The sequence below is a fragment of the Bos javanicus genome, chromosome 22 (genome assembly GCF_032452875.1).
Source record: "Bos javanicus breed banteng chromosome 22, ARS-OSU_banteng_1.0, whole genome shotgun sequence".
NCBI lineage: Eukaryota > Metazoa > Chordata > Mammalia > Artiodactyla > Bovidae > Bos > Bos javanicus.
Window position 1 is genome coordinate 29198212 of NC_083889.1, and position 18825 is coordinate 29217036.

The window sequence follows — 18825 nt, forward strand, 5'->3', positions numbered from 1 at the left end:
AGTTGGCCCAGAGCCTTCCTGCTCACCCTGGGTCCTTCCTTGCACAAAACCTTGTCCCCCTAGACGTCAGTGATGTCAGCTGTATGATAGGGATAGGAAGGATTCAAGGAGGTAAGGCAGAGCTGGGAGTTCAAGGGGTGGGGGTGGGGGAGAGGAGGGTGGGCAGTTCTCTTCTGGCCTCAGAGCCCATGTTTTATTATGTCTATGTTACCCTGGTGGGGAAAGTGACTCACAGTAAAGGTAGCCTGCCTGCAAAAAAAGGTGACGGAAATTTGGAGTTGGGGACTGCGAGCCAATGAAAAGGCAGTTGGGGGCGAGTACTAGAGATGGAAAGAAGGAAGAGACTGAGAGGAGAGGGTTCAGGGAAAAATAAAGCAGCTCAGGGGAGTAGTGATCAGCAAGGGCATCTACAGAGCAAGAGAAACCCTGACAGCTGAAGAACTCGAGGACCAGGCTGGTGGAGATTCCCTTTAACCCATCAGCTGTGCAGGACTGTTACTCCCCTCCCATTACCCACGAGCTTTTGGGAACTAGCCATGTGTTCATGGTGCTTTGGGACGTGGAGAAAGTGAGGTGGTCTGGGAGTAAGAGAGAGGGGGACACAGGATGGCAGCCTCAAGAGCAATGAATGATGGTTAAGGACTAGGAAACAGTAGTGACCAAGGCTACAGCCCTCATGACCAGAGAAGGTAGATCTTTCTGGAAGTCTGTGGAGGTTTTGAAGGAGACTTGTCAAAGCACTACCATGGAGGTTGAAACCATTTCCCTAGTTTATTAAAGGAAAGGGTGATTACTGAATTCCAGAGAACTTGGGGCTCTCCAAAGGGGAGGTGTCCATGTGATGAGTGTTAGCAGAGCTAATATGAGTAGAAGTGAAGAGTATTACTCTTAGTATTGGTACTGGCATCAGTATCATTATTCCTTTGGTTCCCTCAAATCCTCAATTTGCTCCTGCATCCATTCTCTTGGGGCCAAATCAATGAACCATGCTAAGATCCTGCCTCCAGGCATGTTGATGAGCATGGCATGTGGTATCAAATTAAAATCCCTCCTGAGGTCTGAAAGATATGCTTACTGCTCTCCCCCATCCCTTCCCTGTTCATATACCAGGTGACCTTATCACAAAAGGAAAAGAAATCGGCTTGGAGTGAATTTCCCTTCCCAAAGCCATGTGGGTCCCTAACCTTCCTAGATTGCTGCCAGCTGAAGGGTCATCTCTTGCTGCATAAATGATCACCGCACAACTGAGTAGCTTAGAGTAATGATACACCCTTCTTCTCTCACAGTTTCTGTGGGTCAGGAAATAGGGAGTGGCTTAGCTGGGTGGTTGTGGCTTGGGGTTGCTCAAGAGTTTGCAGTCGAGATGTTACCCTGAGCTGGAGTCATCTGAAGGTTTGAGACAGATGGTCCTGCTTCCAAGGTGGCTCTCTTACATGGGTGGCTAGTTGGTGCTGCCAGTTGACCTCAGTTCCTCACTCCGAGGACCTCTGCATAAGGACACTTGAGTGTCCTCATGACATAGCAGCTGGCTTCCCCCAGAATGAGTGATGCAAAAGAGGAAGGCAGAGTAACAATGTCTTCTTTTATGACCTAGCTTCAGAAGTCACACTCTGTCATTTCTGCAATATCCTATTGGGTACACAGGTCAGCACAGCTCAGTGGAGGAATACCCAAGGGCATAAATGCCAGGAAGTGAGAATCACTAGAGGCCATCTACCACTTTCAGATACCAGCTGAAACTGACTAAGCCACTATTCACAGAACCACTGTTTGTTTCTTCTTTCTACACAAACATGAAATAGGCAATTTTCAGTTATGTAAATAGTTATAATGATAATCCCACTTGACGTTCATGCAAAAATTTCATCTTTTGAGAGCTATTACTGCTCCATGCTACAGATGAGAAAATGAAGGCTCACAGAAGTAAAGGGACTTGCCCAGTATACCAAAGTTAGAAAGTTCTGGAAGCCTGGGAACTGAACTTGTGTGTTGTAGTTCCTAATCCAATGATCTTGTCATCATACCATGGCTGCCACAAGCCTCCAGGACACCACCTGTGTCCTTGTCTTCCAGGGCAAATGTGAACTGGAGAGCAGCTGTAGTGGAGCAAAGGAAATCTCATTTTTATTTTTAATTCTTTTATAACACAAGTGATCCATGCTCATTTGGAAAAGCTACAGAATAAAAACGATTTTTTAAAAAATGGAAGAAAAGATTCTCCCATAATTATACCACCCAGGTCTAGCACTGTTAATGTCTTAGTGTATTCCCCAAAGAACAAAGGAAATGATTTTGAAGTACATTAACAGCATCTCCAGGGCAGACTGGGAAGGAAACCCCATCCACTTGGCTTCACCTGAGAGAAAGGATGTGAAATATGACCTTGTGAGTGCGGTGGGCTGTGCGTGTGTGTTTATGCGGTGTGTGTGCACATGTGTGTACACGCCTGGTACTTTAACATCAGCACTTAGCCAAGTTGGTGGAGGATTTATTACAACCTTAGCAAAGAGTGTTTCTGCAAATGAGAGGCAGGGCAGCCACGGCTCCAGGCAGCCAAGTGGCTCACCCTCTGGTTTGGCTCAAGTTCCTCCAGGCAGGGGAAGGTTGTTTCAGTTTAATTTCATCCATTTGGCTTTCTACGCTGCCCACTGAGAGGTTGGGGCCCTGTGTGCTCCTAGAGCACTGCAGGGCCCCCTTTCATCATCTTCCTTACACATAAAATGTCTTACTTGTGACCAGCTCCCTTGCCTGTCTCCCAACCAGAAGGTCAGCCCTGAGGAGGGGGCTTCATCTGCATAGTTCACCTGCATATACCTTGCAGCACCTGCCACTCTGTTTGGCAGGTTGTCACATTTCAAAACATGTCTGACTTGACTGCAGGGTTTGGGGGTATACATATGAGAGTTGCTAAGAGCATCCACAGTTTGTATCTAGAAGGAGCTGGACCCCACTCAAGCAGGCAGTCAGCATCCTAGCACCTTCTTGATGTCATCAACCCCCAAAATCCTGCGGTTACCACCTGGAGACAGAAAAGCCAGGCCTACATTTTTTTTTTTTTTGAAGAACTGTAAGAAGTATTCTATCGAATTAAGTACCTGTTCTGTCCTCAGCTAGAGAGGTGGAATAAAATTGACTCCATTTCATCAGTCTTGCTTAGTTTTAGCTTATGGAGACTCCTCCCTCCGAGTACAGCACCTTGGAGGCAATGAGATGCAGCATCATGAGCAGCAGACTTGGAGTCAGATGACTTGGTAATCAAATGCCATGTCATCTACATATCAGCTGTGCAAGTTGCACGAGTTTGGTGACCTCTCTGAGCCTCGGTTTCTTCACCTGTGAAATGGGAACAATAACACAAAATTTGTAGTGTTGTGCTGCTTCAATGAGGTAAAAGTGAGAGTTGCTAGCACAGTGCCTTGGCACACTGTCTATATCTGAGTATATGTACTTTTCCCTCTGGGAGTATCTCTTTTAACCTTGAAAATCTGAGAACAGTGCCAGTCACATGACCCCTGAAGATTTTGCCTGAGGACTGCATTGATCAGTTTTATCCCTGGACAGCTCTCACTTGCATTTCTATTCATGGACATAGAACCATCTCCTTGTGAAATTAAGAGATGCTGGAGCACAACTCCAGAAAATGAGGTTGAGTGCCATCTCTACCCCACCCTCGGAAGTCCTGGAAGCCCACTCTCAGCACCAGTCAGGACCAGCCAGAGCTGGAAAGGATACCTGGGTCCTGAGGGAGAAAGTGAGCAGGCTCTGCCTCTAGGGATCTCTTATCTTCTGCTTTGGTTGGGTTGGAGAAGTCCCTTCTGTGGAAGAAGTCCAGGTTTGAGGGCTGAAACTGAAGACCAAGGTTTGAGATGGTAATCCCCAGGACCAGGATATTAGGAAGTGAGTTAAGTCTATGCCCTGTGGCTCCCCTGCCTCTGGACTCCTTCCCTCTCTTTGAGCATCTTTCCTGTTGAAGGGCCTCTGGGAGCTTCATGTTCCTCACTGTGGCTTCTCTTCCCATTACAACTTATCCATACCAAGTCTGACTCACTACACCTAATTGTTTTGATAATCAGATCCATGTTAAAGAGTTAATGGGTCACAGTTTATACATGTGACAACTTAACTAAGGTCTTCCTGAAGATCCCACCTACATTCTTTGGATGCGAGGACTGGAAATCATGTCCATCCTGTCTCCAGCATCTGACTGATCCAGCATCTTTCCACAGCATCTGACAGAGCAGTCACAAGGGTTAAGTATTTGTCACCTTTGATCAAGACCAGTATCCCAACCCCAATTTGTGGATGAGAAATCTAAGAATTGGAGGGATGAAGTGACTTCTTTCTCCAAAGCCTCTTGGTACCAGAACCTGGGGGTAGAGATTGGGCACAGATCTCCTGATTCTTTTCCAGCTGCCTGTCCCTAATTCTAAAATCACCCCACTCACACTGATCTGCAGACCAGCAGCACCGGTGTCACCTGGGAGCCTTTTACAAATTCAGAATCTCAAATCCAACCTGAGCCCTACCAAAACAGAATCTGTATTTTAACAAGATCCCCAGTTGATTTATATGCATTCAGACTTTGAAAAGCCCTGGTCCAGAACTCACTTTTTCCCCCTGATTCCTTTCTCATCATTACTTCAACTCCAACAGTCTGTGAACCTCCGAGGCTGAATTTAGCTCAGTCTCAACACACAATATGCAAGGTATCCCAGGGTCATTACTTACAGCACAGTTTTCCAGTGAAAAGAGTTCTGTCCTGTTTTCTGACATTTTTTTCCTTTGACTTATTTAAAATTCTAAAAAGAAAAGCCTCACTAATGGAGTCCTTTTTAGAATGGACAGGAGATTCTACCACCTTAAACTTCTAGCAGAAAAGGTATGATAGACACTTCATAAATAATCATAACTGGGTGGCGACATGTATGTGAAAGCACTTAGTAAATTACAAAGCAGGGCACAAATGTTACTGATTATAATTCCTAGGCTGTAGGAGCACAGAATGAGATCCTTCGTGAGCCCATTCAGGGTGAAAATATTTTTCAGGAATATGATGAGAAATTTTAAACTTTTCTAATTATTTTTTATTTTATTAGGCATCCAAAGAGCTACACTAGTGATTATCAACCCTGGCCATGCATTGGAATATTTTGGGGAGTTTTCATTTAAAAACACATGAGCCTGGGCTCTGGACCTAGATTCTCTTGTCTTGAGGATGGGACTGGGCAAGGGTCTATTTTTAAACTCTCCCAGGTGATTCTAATACACAGTGAAATTGGAGAACTGTTGAGCTGGAAAGTTGTTATTTCCAGGTTTACGGTAAATAAGTGCAAGTGAACATTTTGTCCATATTTATGATATGACTGATGTCCAAGTTTTCTAATTTCTACATCTTAATGATAATCAAACCACCAGGAGATATCGCTAGAATTGAAATACTAATGGCTACTGATTCCTAAGGGCATTAACTTGATAATGACCATTTCATTCATTGTTCATTCTTTCACAATTTCATGTCATCGGCCAGTTAACATAACAACATTGAGGACTGAGTTAAATCCTGATTGTTTGTGTATAGACATGTACTCCAGTGTCAGCAACCAAATTCTCAAATTCCATGTAGTTTTTACTCTAATGATTAGACATTTTGACAACACAGGTTTGCAAGAATATCAATGAGAATTTAGGGACCTAAATTCTAGGGAATGTGCTTTCCTACAGTTTTCTGTTGAGTCCATTTCCTGCTCTGAAAAATGAGGGTGTTGGACCAGTGGTTATAGATATCTGGCTGACACTCAGATTCACCTGAATAGCTTCATAAAGCCATAGATGTCAAGATCCCAGAGCTATCAAATCTAGACAGCTGGAGCTGGGGAGAGGACTGTTGTAAAGAAGGGTTTTTCAAAGAACCCTGAAAACTCACTGGACGATCACACGTTTGGAGCATCTGAACAAGATAAGCTCCTAAGTTCTCAGCTCTCAGAATCTACGACATTACACCTATTTAGTTAAATTCTTATGTCAGAAGAAACTGATCTGGGGTTGAGGCCTGACCAGAGGGTAGGGTCTACAGAGAAATAAAACACAAAGTAGGAAAAATAGTAAGAGGCATCATCTTTGACTGCCTCCTCTGTGTCTCAAGATTTGTGTTTGTGGAGCTTCTGTTCAAGTCTTCTCATCATAGTCATATTGCTCAGTGATGAGGTTTCATCTCTTCACGTTGTCTTTAAAAACTTTTGAAAAAGGTGCCACTTGGGAACAATGATTTTATAGGGAATAGTCACTTTCCCTGCTATCCACTTCATCTCACTTGCACTCTAAGTCTGAGTTTCATTGTGCAAAAGAATCTCCTTGAAAAGTTTGTTTAAAATACAGATCTCTGGGCCCTCCTCTAATTCTAACTCAGGAGATTTGGGTTGGGTCTCGAAATCTACATTTTTATGAGCACCTGAGACATCCAAACTGCTTTTGATCTCCCTATAAAACGTAGTTTGCAGCCTTTCTCAAACTACCCTTCAGGTAAGCATCTCTTAGGTCCTTCAGCCAATGAACGGATAAATAAAACGTAGTAAATACATACAATAGAATATTCAGTTCAGTTCAGTTCAGTCGCTCAGTCCTGTCTGACTCTTTGTGACCCCATGAATCACAGCATGCCAGGCCTCCCTGTCCATCACCATCTCCCAGAGTTCACTCAAACTCACGTCCATTGAGTTGGTGATGCCATCCAGCCATCTCATCCTCTGTCATCCCCTTCTCCTCCTGCCCCCAATCCCTCCCAGCATCTGAGTCTTTTCCAATGAGTCACCTCTTCGCATGAGGTGGCCAAAGTACTGGAGTTTCAGCTTCAGCATCATTCCCTCCAAAGAAATCCCAGGGCTGATCTCCTTCAGAATGGACTGGTTGGATCTCCTTGCAGTCCAAGGGACTCTCAAGAGTCTTCTCCAACACCACAGTTCAAAAGCATCAATTCTTCAGCGCTCAGCTTTCTTCACGGTTCAACTCTCACATCCATACATGACCTGTGGAAAAACCATAGCCTTGAATAAATGGACCTTTGTTGGCAAAGTAATGTCTCTGCTTTTGAATATGCTATCTAGGTTGGTCATAACTTTTCTTCCAAGGAGTAAGCATCTTTTAATTTCATGGCTGCAGTTGCCATCTGCAGTGATTTTGGAGTCCAAAAAGATAAAGTCTGACACTGTTTCCACTGTTTCCCCATCTATTTCCCATGAAGTGATGGGACCAGATGCCATGATCTTTGTTTTCTGAATGTTGAGTTTTAAGCCAACTTTTTCCCTCTCCACTTTCACTTTCAGCAAGAGGCTTTTTAGTTCCTCTTCACTTTCTGCCGTAAGGGTGGTGTCATCTGCATATCTGAGGTTATTGATATTTATCCTGGCAATCTTGATTCCCGCTTGTGCTTCTTTCAGCCCAGGATCTCTCATGATGTACTCTGCATAGAAGTTAAATAAGCAAGCAGTCTGCTGTTCCATGTCCAGTTCTAACTGTTGCTTCCTGACCTGCATATAGGTTTCTCAAGAGGCAGGTCAGGTGGTCTGGTATTCCCATCTCTTTCAGAATTTTCCACAGTTTATTGTGATCCACACAGTCAAAGGCTTTGGTATAGTCAATAAAGCAAAAATAGATGTTTTTCTGGAACTCTCTTGCTCTTTCCATGATCCAGCGGATGTTGGCAATTTGATCTCTGGTTCCTCTGCCTTTTCTAAAACCAGCTTGAACATCTGGAAGTTCATGGTTCACGTATTGCTGAAGCCTGGCTTAGAGAATTTTGAGCATTATTTTACTAGCGTGTGAGATGAGTACATGATGGTGTGATCACTGACCTAGAGCCAGACATCCTGGAATGTGAAGTCAAGTGGGCCTTAGAAAGCATCACTACTAACAAAGCTAGTGGAGGTGAATGAATTCCAGTTGAGCTGTTTCAAATGCTGAAAGATGATGCTGTGAAAGTGCTGCACTCAATATGCCAGCAAATTTGGAAAACTCAGCAGTGGCCACAGGACTGGAAAAGGTCAGTTTTCATTCCAATCCCAAAGAAAGGCAATGCCAAAGAATGCTTAAACTACTGCACAATTGCACTCATCTCACATGCTAGTAAAGTAATGCTCAAAATTCTCCAAGCCAGGCTTCAGCAATACATGAACTATGAACTTCCAGATGTTCAAGCTGGTTTTAGAAAAGGCAGAGGAACCAGAGATCAAATTGCCAACATCTGCAGGATCATTGAAAAAGCAAGAGAGTTCCAGAAAAACATCTATTTCTGCTTTATTGACTATACCAAAGCCTTTGATGTGTGGATCACAATAAACTGTGGAAAATTCTGAAAGAGATGGGAATACCAGACCACAAGACCTGCCTCTTGAGAAACCTATATGCAGGTCAGGAAGCAACAGTTAGAACTGGACATGGAACAACAGACTGGTTCCAAATAGGAAAAGGAGTACGTCAAGGCTGTATATTGTCACCCTGCTTATTTAACTTCTATGCAGAGTACATCATGAGAAACGCTGGACTGGAAGAAGCACAAGCGGGAATCAAGATTGCCGGGAGAAATATCAATAACCTCAGATATGCAAATGACACCACCCTTACGGCAGAAAGTGAAGAGGAACTCAAAAGCCTCTTGCTGAAAGTGAAAATGGAGAGTGAAAAAGTTGGCTTAAAACTCAACATTCAGAAAACGAAGATCATGGCATCTGGTCACATCACTTCATGGCAAATAGATGGGGAAACAGTGGAAACAGTGTCAAACTTTATTTTTGGGGCTCCAAAATCACTGCAGATGGTGACTACAGCCATGAAATTAAAAGATGCTTACTCCTTGGAAGGAAACTTATGACCAACCTAGATAGCATATTCAACAGCAGAGACATTACTTTGCCAACAAAGATCCGTCTAGTCAAGGCTATGGTTTTTCCTGTGGTCATATATGGATGTGAGAGTTGGACTGTGAAGAAGGCTGAGCGCTGAAGAATTGATGCTTTTGAACTGTGGTGTTGGAGAAGACTCTTGAGAGTCCCTTGGACTGCAAGGAGATCCAACCAGTCCATTCTGAAGGAGATCAGCCCTGGGATTTCTTTGGAGGGAATGATGCTGAAGCTGAAACTCCAGTACTTTGGCCACCTCATGCGAAGAGGTGACTCACTGGAAAAGACTCTGATACTGGGAGGGATTGGGGGCAGGAGGAGAAGGGGATGACAGAGGATGAGATGGCTGGATGGCATCACTGACTCGATGGACGTGAGTCTGGGTGAACTCTGGGAGATGGTGATGGACAGGGAGGCCTGGCGTGCCACGATTCATGGGGTCTCGAAGAGTTGGACACGACTGAGCGACTGAACTGAACTGAAGTGAGATGAGTACAATTGTGCGGTAGTTTGAGCATTCTTTGGCATTGCCTTTCTTTGGGATTGGAATGAAAATGGACCTTTTCCAGTCCTGTGGCCACTGCTGAGTTTTCCAAATTTGCTGGCATATTGAGTGCAGCACTTTCACAGCATCATCTTTCAGGATTTGAAACAGCTCAACTGGAATTCCATCACCTCCACTAGCTTTGTTAGTAGTGATGCTTTCTAAGGCCCACTTGACTTCACATTCCAGGATGTTTGGCTCTAGGTGAGTGATCACACCATCGTGATTATCTGGGTCGTGAAGATCTTTTTTGTACAGTTCTTCTGTGTATTCTTGCCACCTCTTCTTAATATCTTCTGCTTCTGTTAGGTCCATACCATTTCTGTCATTTATTGAGCCCATCTTTGCATGAAATGTTCCCTTGGTGTCTCTAATATTCTTGAAGAGATGTCTAGTCTTTCTCATTCTGTTGTTTTTCTCTATTTCTTTGCATTGATTGCTGAGGAAGGCTTTCTTATCTCTTCTTGCTCTTCTTTGGAACTGCATTCAGATGCTTATATCTTTCCTTTTCTCCTTTGCTTTTTGCTTCTCTTCTTTTCTCAGCTATTTTTAAGGCCTCACCAGACAGCCATTTTGCTTTTTTCCTTTTCTTTTCCAGGGGGATGGTCTTGATCCCTCTCCTGTACAATGTCACAAACTTCAGTCCATAGTTCATCAGGCACTCTATCAGATCTAGTCCCTTAAATCTATTTCTCACTTCCACTGTATAATCATAAGGGATTTGATTTAGGTCATACCTGAATGGTCTAGTGGTTTTCCCTACTTCAATTTCAGTCTGAATTTGGCAATAAGGAGCTCATGATCTGAGCCACAGTCAGCTCCTGGTCTTGTTTTTGCTGACTGTATAGAGCTTCTCCATCTTTGGCTGCAAAGAATATAATCAATCTGATTTTGGTGTTGACCATCTGGTGATGTCCATGTGTAGAGTCTTCTCTTGTGTTGTTGGAAGAGGGTGTTTGCTATGACCAGCGCATTCTCTTGGCAAAACTCGATTAGCCTTTGCCCTGCTTCATTCCATATTCCAAGGCCAAATTTGCCTATTACTCCAGGTGTTTCTTGACTTCCTACTTTTGCATTCCAGTCCCCTATAATGAAAAGGAAATCTTTTTTGGGTGTTAGTTCTAAAAGGTCTTGTAGGTCTTCATAGAATCGTTCAACTTCAGCTTCTTCAGTGTTACTGGTTGGGGCATAGACTTAGATTACTGTGATATTGAATGGTTTGCCTTGGAAACGAACAGAGATCATTCCGTCCTTTTTGAGACTGCATCCAAGTACTGCATTTTGGACTCTCTTGTTGACCATGATGGCTTCTCCATTTCTTCTAAGGGATTCCTGCCCAAAGTAGTAGATATAATGGTCATCTGATTTAAATTCACCCATTCCAGTCCATTTTAGTTTGCTGATTCCTAGAATGTCGACGTTCACTCTTGCCATCTCCTGTTTGAGCCCTTCCAATTTGCCTTGATTCATGGACCTAACATTCCAGGTTCCTACGCAATATTGCTCTTTACAGCATAGGACCTTGCTTCTATCACCAGTCACATCCACAGCTGGGTATTGTTTTTGCTTTGGCTCCATCCCTTCACTCTTTCTGGAGTTATTTCTCCGCTGTTCTCCAGTAGCATATTGGGCACCTACTGACCTGGGGAGTTCCTCTTTGAGTATCCTATCATTTTGCATTTTCATACTGTTCATGGGATTCTCAAGGCAAGAATACTGAAGTGGTTTGCCATTCCCTTCTCCAGTGGACCACATTCTGTCAGACCTCTCCACGATGACCCGCCCATCTTTGGTGGCCCCACAGGGCATGGCTTAGTTTCATTGAGTTAGACAAGCCCGTGGTCCTAGTGTAATTAGAATGACTGGTTTTCTGTGATTATGGTTTCAGTGTATCTGCCCTCTGATGCCCTCCTGCAACACCTACTGTCTTACTTGGGTTTCTCTTACCTTGGTCGTGGGCTATCTCCTCACCACCGCCCCTCCTGACCTTGAACGTGGAGTAGCTCCTCTTGGCCCTCCTGCGCCCGGGCAGCCAGGGCTCCTTGGCCCTGGGGTAGCTCCTCCCAGCCACCATCCCTGGCCTCGGGTGTGGGGTAACTCCTCCCGGCTGCCGGCCTTGGCCTCGGGCGGGGAGTAGCTCCTCCCGGCCGCTCATGCGCCGTTGCAGCCTGGCACTTTTGGCCGCAGCCCCTGACCTCGGACGCGGGGTAGCTCCTCTTGGCCGCTGCCCCTCGGGCACGGGGTCCTCCTGGCTTCTGCCCCTGACCTCGGACGTGGGGTAGCTCCTCTCGCCCGCGCTTGTGCGCCGTCGCAGCCGCCCGCGCTTGTGCGCCGACGCAGCCGAAGTGAATAATAGAATATTATTCACCCTTAAAAAGGAATGACATATGGCTGGCTACCTGCTGCAACATGGATAAATATTAATAACATTATATAAAATGAAAAGTCAGACATAAAAGGCAACATACTGTGTAATTCATTTATGTGAAATATCCTGAATAGGCAAACGCATAGAGACAGGGGTTTGGAGAGAGGAATGCAGAGGCAATGCCAATGAATAGGGGTTCTTTATGGGGTAATGGAACTGTTCTTAGCGATGGCTGCACACATTTGTGAACGTATTAAAAACTGCTAATTGTATACTTTTAAAGGGTGAATTTTATGGCATGAAAATTCTATCTTAAAAAAAAAAAAAAAAAAAAAACTCCCTAGGAGATTTTTTTAAAAAGCAGATTCCTGAGTCCTACCCAAGATCCACTGATTTAGCACCTCCAGGGCAGGAACCTAGGAATCTGCTTTTTAAATAAGCTTCTCAAATGATTCTTATCAAAGCCAACGTTTAGGAAGAGATCCTTGGTGCCCAGCAGGCCTGAACTGCCCTTCTTCATGGACTTGGATACTCCATCGTGGCAAGCAGCCTCTAACATGACCCCTGTGGTCCCTGCCTCTGGCGTTCTGCTCCCCTTGAGTGTGGACTGGGTTTATTGACTCCTTTCTAATAAACAGAATACAGCAGAATTGATAAGACATTATTTATGATTTTAGATTTCTACCAAAAATGTATCTTCCATCCAAAGAAGATGGGTCACTGTAAACACACACACACACAGGGAAAACGTGATGGTGAGGATGTGGAGAAATTGGGACTTATATGAACATTTGGTGGGAATATTCAATGATGTAGCTGCTGTGAAAAACCTGATGGAGGGTCCTCAAAAATGACAAATAGAAATACTATCTGATCCAGCAATCCCACATTGGGGTATATCGGCAAAAGAATTGGAAGCAGGATCTTAAAGAGATATTTGCATACTCATGTTCACAGCTAGGCTATTCAGAATAGCCAAGGGGTGGGAGGAACCCAAATGCCTACTGATGGATGAATGGATAAAGAAAATGTGATATACACATAAAATGGAATATTATTCAGCCTTAAGAAGGAAATCCTACCACATACTACAACATGGATGAACTTGAAGACCTTGTCCTAAGTGAAATAATCTAACTACAAAACCCCAATACTGTGTGGTTCCACTTATATGAGGCACCTAGAGTAGTCAAATTCAAAGAGACTGAAAGTAGAATGGTGGTTGCCAGGAGCTGAGAGTAGTGGGAAATGAGGAGTTGTTCAACGAATACAGAATGTTGGTTTTGCAAGAAGAAAACATTTTGGAGATATACAACAATGTGAGTATACTTGATAGTACTGAATTACACCCTTCAAAATGGTTAAGATGGCTTAAAAAAAAGATTGTGGCTTCCATCTCAGCCTTTCTCACTCCCTCTTGGTATGCTTACTCTCTGGCTCTGGTTCTCATTCAGGTCATCAGCTGCCATGTTGGGAAGACCCTCAGACATCCTATGGAGAGATCCACATGGTGGGGAGTAGAGGCCTGCCAACAACTATCTGATTGAACTTGGAGGTGAATCTTCTGAGAACTGCCAACATGTGAATAAATTTGAAAGTGGATCTTTGACACCCAAGTGGGGTCTTCCTATTAAACTTCAGCCCTGGAAAACAGCTTGACTGCAACCTCCTTAGAGATCAAAGGGCACTCAGGTAAGCTGCATGTGTTTTCTGACACATGAAAGCCATGGGTTAATGAAGACGTGTTTTAAGCTGGTAAATTTGGGGCAATTTGTTATGCAGCAGTAGGTGACTAACACACCATCCAATGCATTTTGCTCAGTTAGATTGCAGTGCAGACCCCACCATGTTGGTCCACCTGTAAGTCTGCTTTTCAGGATAGAAAAGTGTATGTATATCATGGTAGGTCAAATAGTAGAAACCCCAAAATGATCCACATCCTAATCCATGGAACCTATGAATATGTTAGATCACATGGGAAAAGGGAAATTGCAGATGTAATTAAGGTTACAAACTTTAAAATAGATTGTTCTGGATGATCCAGTGGGCCCAGTCAAATCACATGAAGCCTTAAAATCAGAGAACTTTCTCTGGCTGGAGGTAAGAGAGATTTGGCTGAAGTCAAAGTTGGAGAGATTTGAAGTGTGAGAGGAACCCTGCCATTGCTGTGCTGGGGAGAATGTGTCCAGAATGAGATTGAATGTGGGCAGCCTCTAGGGGCAAACACCAGCTCCCAGCAAGGACTGGGACATTGGCCCTGCATCTGTCAGGGACTGAATTCAGCCAAAAACCTGAATGAGCTTGGAAGCAATGTATCCAGAATGTCTCCAGGAGGAATGAAGTCCTGCTGACACCTTCGTTTTGGCCTTGTGAAACCCAGAGCAGAGGAATCAGTCCAGCCAACTGGGACCGTGGATCTAAAAGGTATGAAAAAATACATTTGTGTTATTTTCAGTTACTAAGTTTGGGGTAATTTGGGTAGCAGTGGAAAGTTAGTGTATTTACATTCTGATATTACACTATGAAAATGATATTTATTGGCTTTGAGTACTTTCCTATCAGGTATCATAGCTATGCAGATGTTTCACAATATAATTTATCATTTTCCACTTAAGCCACTGAAGCACTCATTCACTATCTCAGTGCCTCTCTGTACGGCAGGCTTGAGTGTTCCATGCATTGTTTTTCAAGGCTCTCTGGGAAAGACACTCCTTCTTTGGGAGGCTGGCGTCTGGCTGGAGAAAGACTGAGTGCCTACTGGTTGTTTCTAAGGCTACTAATCAATACTTACCATTAGGACGACAACTCCATGCATCACTAAGCTTTGACCTCTGTGCCCCAGAGCAGTCCCAAGATGCCAATTGATGCACAGGCAATATACATATTCCTCAAATGCCATACCCGTTTCATAGACTTCCCTGAATTAAATTTTAGAGGCTTTAGTGACGGCAAAATAATGTTGCTAATGTACCAGCACGCCCAGAATATTTAGAAAGGGTGATAGGATGAAAGTAATTATGTTTGTGCCTTTTAAAAAGATGTTTTGGATGGATGCTGCATTTGGATTGATGGCCAGCTGTTCTTGTCTTCTACACAGCTGGGTGGTGCTGGCATAGACTGTCTCTTAAGTCAGCCATGAAAATAAATACATACCTACAAGCCCAAAACCTGAAAGCAAACAATTGGCTCCCTCTAGAAATCACAAGGCAGACCTAAAAAAGCCTAAAAGAGCTTTAACTGCACTTTCCTTTTGTCTATAACTTTTGGCACTTTATTTCCCCAGAAGTATGCGTTTTTCAGGGAACTCTTCCTAATGGTCTACTATCATATAACATTGAGGTCCTCTGAGTAAGAGGGGAGGATACTCCAGTGTTCCTGGATCAATTGCCAAACAGTTGTTTGGATTAAAACCAAATGGTTAATCTAATCAGGCTTTTAAAGGGCAGTTATTTTGATTAAAGGAATCATATCTGAATGGCCTTTGGCAGCTTTTTATATCTAATCAGTGGGTCCCACACATTTAGCCCTTCTGTAGAACAAGGGGGTGTTTATTGCTCAGGTGAAAAGTGGGTTATCAGAAGAGAAGACTCATGAAACCCCACTGAAGGAAGGATAGCTGAGCCTCACAGGAACTGAAAAGCATTAAGAATCCAAAAGGGCAATTCTGTAAAGCAATTATACTTCAATAAAAAATAAATAATTTTTTTAAATGCAAAGAAAATAAAGAATCCAAAAGGGCTACTGCCTCCATCTCTTTTTGGAGCTGCCTGGCCTCCCATCATTGCTTTACTCTGAAATTCTCTGCTTAATGGTTGATGTGCCCAAGGCTAAAAATTCTGTCAGCCTTGAGTTTACATCACTGCGAGTTCTGTACCCATCACCATCATGACAGACTTCATCCCAAGTCTGAATTCAGATGTGCTCAATTTTAAATTCCCAGGGAAGAAACTTATTGGCTTGGTGTGGTCAAGTGTTTAGTTCTGGTCTAATCAACTGTACCCAGGATGAGTCAGGTCATGAGACATGAAAGGCTTGTTCCACCAGGTGGTGGATGGGGCAAGGAGAAAATGATAGATGCTTCCAGAATTTTTTCTAAACTGGTAATAACAGATGCCTGTTTTCTACTTCTCTTCTTGGGTGTGTGTGCTCAGTCATGTCTGACTCTTTGCGACCCTGTGGACTGTAGCCTGACAGGCTCCTCTGTCCATGGAATTTTCCAGGCAAGAATACTGGAGCACGTTGCCATTTCCTGCTCCAGAGGATCTTCGCGACCCAGGGATCAAACCTGTGTCTCTTGTGTCTCCTGCATTGGCAGGCAGATTCTTTACTACTGCGCCATCTGAGAAGCCAACTTCTTTCCTTACCAGCCTGCAGACTCTTCAAGGGTAGAGGAGCTTTTTTCATTTTATGTCTTCACCACCACTTCAGCACTACTTAACTCAGTGCCTTATATATAGATGTTCTATAAGTAAAGAAAGACAAAGTTGCTCATGCCAACTTCTAGTCATATGTACTTCTCAAAGTTCTTACCATACTGGTCATAACCTATCTGAGTGTTTAGGCAAAAAAAGTAGGATCAGATAGGCTTAGTAATGATCAAATAGGATCACTCTTGCATTCTTTTTTCTAGCACTGCTTCGGTTAATAATGACTGTTATGTACTGTCCATTTTCCAAAGAGCTAACATAATGTGAAGTGCTTTATACATCATTATCCCATTTATTTGCTGTGATAATACCATGAAGAAACTGGAGTTCAGAAAAGTTAAATAACTTGCCCAAGTTCACCCAACTCCAAAGAACTATGGCCAATTCTAAACCTAAATCTATAGCCCTGTTCTCTTAAGCACTGTCTATGCCTTCCTCCTGGGCCAGGAGGAGTTAAGAATGAGGCTGAGAGATGAAGCTAAGAGGAAAGATATTGGCTGAGTCAATGCCAATTTTGTGAACCAAACAAAGTTGTTCCATGCTAACAGGTTTTGAAAGCGTTTTGAACATGGCCTTGGGCCTTTCATGGTTCTGAGGTTTTCCTACAGCTCCTCTTGATTGAGTCTTTCTAGGTTGAGCTGCAGGACTTAAGTAATTCAACAACAAGAAATGAGTCCTCAGAATTCCCTTCCTTCCCTTTTAAGCTGGGTGAGAAGGTGTCCCTCATCTTTGTGCTTTTAACCGCTGGAAAATGTTCCAAGGAATCCAAGACAAGACCTGGGTCAGGGCTGTCATTTTCCTATTGTACTTTGCACAGTGAGAGCTGAAATCCAGGCTGCCCTCCACTCATCGAGTCATGAATCCTGATACTAGGCTGGCTGTATTGCTTAGAGGGAGAGGTGCCCTGTTCTAATTCCAAGCCAGGGCACCATGTGGGTGCACTGTGGTCCAGAAGCAGCCTTGGATAGATTTAACATTGTTTCAGATCCTCCTGCTTTAGGTTTGGATTATGTTCTGTGATGATGCCATTTCTGGATAATACCTCTAATCTCTGTATTGGTAAGAGGAATTCAAATTCTGTTAAGTTCTCAAGCGAAAGAGGTGTTGACATGGGTGCCTAGAACTGAGTTTCCACATGTTGGTGAGAAGGCAGGGTTATCTCCTTGCCACTTCCCAGCTGGTCTCTCCACCCACAGCTCTAATCCAAGCCACAGGGCAATCTTAGCAGTCTTGGCAATAGTGGGGAAAGAAATTGAAAACTCGGTTAGCAAAACGACTCGCCCTGGCCTTAGAGCAGGTCAGTGTTAACCTAGTGAAAGGCTGGCTTGCCTTAGAGCTCTTTCTTTCTGAGGACACTGAAAGTACTTCTGCCCAACCCCCAGGATGCTATGGGCACAACTAAAGGATTACATAGTATTTATGGCCTCTTTTCTTTCGTTTCTAGATAATGTTAAGATGCCTTTCCAACAGGAGGCCATGATTTAAATTAGGCATGTGTGCTCATCCTGAAATACACACACTGGAGTATATTTGGAACAGAGATAAGATTTTAAAGAAAGAGAATTTTGAGTTTCAAGATCCCCTCCCACCTGCCCCCTCACCCCAGTCTCATTCAATACCTGGAGATATTTATAACACGGCATTACCTTGGTAGTATAGTGGTTAATAAAACAATCAGTCTGCAGGGACAGAGCTGGGTTGGTTCAAATCTCATCCCTGTCTCTCATCAGCTCTATAACCTGAAGCAACATGCTTCAATACTCCAAGACTCATTTTCCTCATCTGAAAAACAGAGATAATAAGTTTCTTCTCCATAACCTCATTGGGAGGTTCAGTGAGATAACACATGTAAAACAGTGAGGACAGAGCCAAGAACATTTGCATTCATAAATGACAGTTCCTCTCACATCTCAAGATGGGAAACTAAATTCTGGTTGAGAACTTGTTGAACACCTGAGACAGTTTTTGTCACCATTTTTTGGAGGTCCCCTGTACTCCACGTGAATGCTTTCAGAATTCAATCCTAGTCCTTCAAACCTTGTCTACATTGCTTCTCCTACCAGGAAGAAGTTCTGGCTACCGTGATGTGCACTTAGCCGTGAGCATGCCTCTCCCTCTTGGTCTCCAGGCCCCAGAAGTGCAGTGTTAGGCCAGTGAGCTTATAAACAAGAGTGCAAAGCTGGAAGGAATGGGCTGTCCATTGGATGTACTTAGGATGCAAAGTTGTGTGGAAAAATGAAATACTGAAAACTCAAAGCACTGGTGGAAAGAGAAAGCTCATGACAGCAAATTTTCCATTCTTAGATATCATCGCTTTTACCTCTTGGATATAGTAAAACTTCCCAGTGGCTTCTTTTTAATCTAAGGAGGCAGTCAGTGAATGCACTGACTTTGGGAAGAGGCAGCCCTGAGTTGGCTGTTACTAGGGACCTCAGGCAAGTTACTGAACTGCTATACACCCCAATTTTCTCTTTGATAACATAGGAATATTAATAACATCTATCTCACTTATGTTTTGAGGATGAATTGAGATAATCAATGTAAAGTGTGTGGCATATAGTAAGCACTCAGTAAGAGTACTTTATGGCCAGCATC

General features: G+C 43.6%; 2 long non-coding RNA genes across 3 annotated transcripts in view; one reads left to right on the top strand and one right to left on the bottom strand.

Annotated features, from left to right (window-relative positions):
* LOC133235209 (uncharacterized) overlaps positions 1 to 13347 on the top strand; it is a 75525-nt gene extending 62178 nt beyond the window's left edge. For both annotated transcript variants that reach the window (XR_009732478.1, XR_009732477.1), the window contains exon 4: positions 13258 to 13347. This is a non-coding gene — a long non-coding RNA (uncharacterized LOC133235209). The remainder of the gene's footprint in view (positions 1 to 13257) is intronic.
* A 212-nt stretch (positions 13348 to 13559) lies between these two features.
* LOC133235210 (uncharacterized) lies at positions 13560 to 18574 on the bottom strand. The gene is made up of 3 exons (XR_009732479.1): positions 17877 to 18574; positions 16168 to 16265; positions 13560 to 14220 (listed from the first exon to the last, which is right to left on the bottom strand). It is a non-coding gene; the product is annotated as an uncharacterized LOC133235210 (long non-coding RNA).
* Between the last annotated feature and the right edge of the window lie 251 nt (positions 18575 to 18825).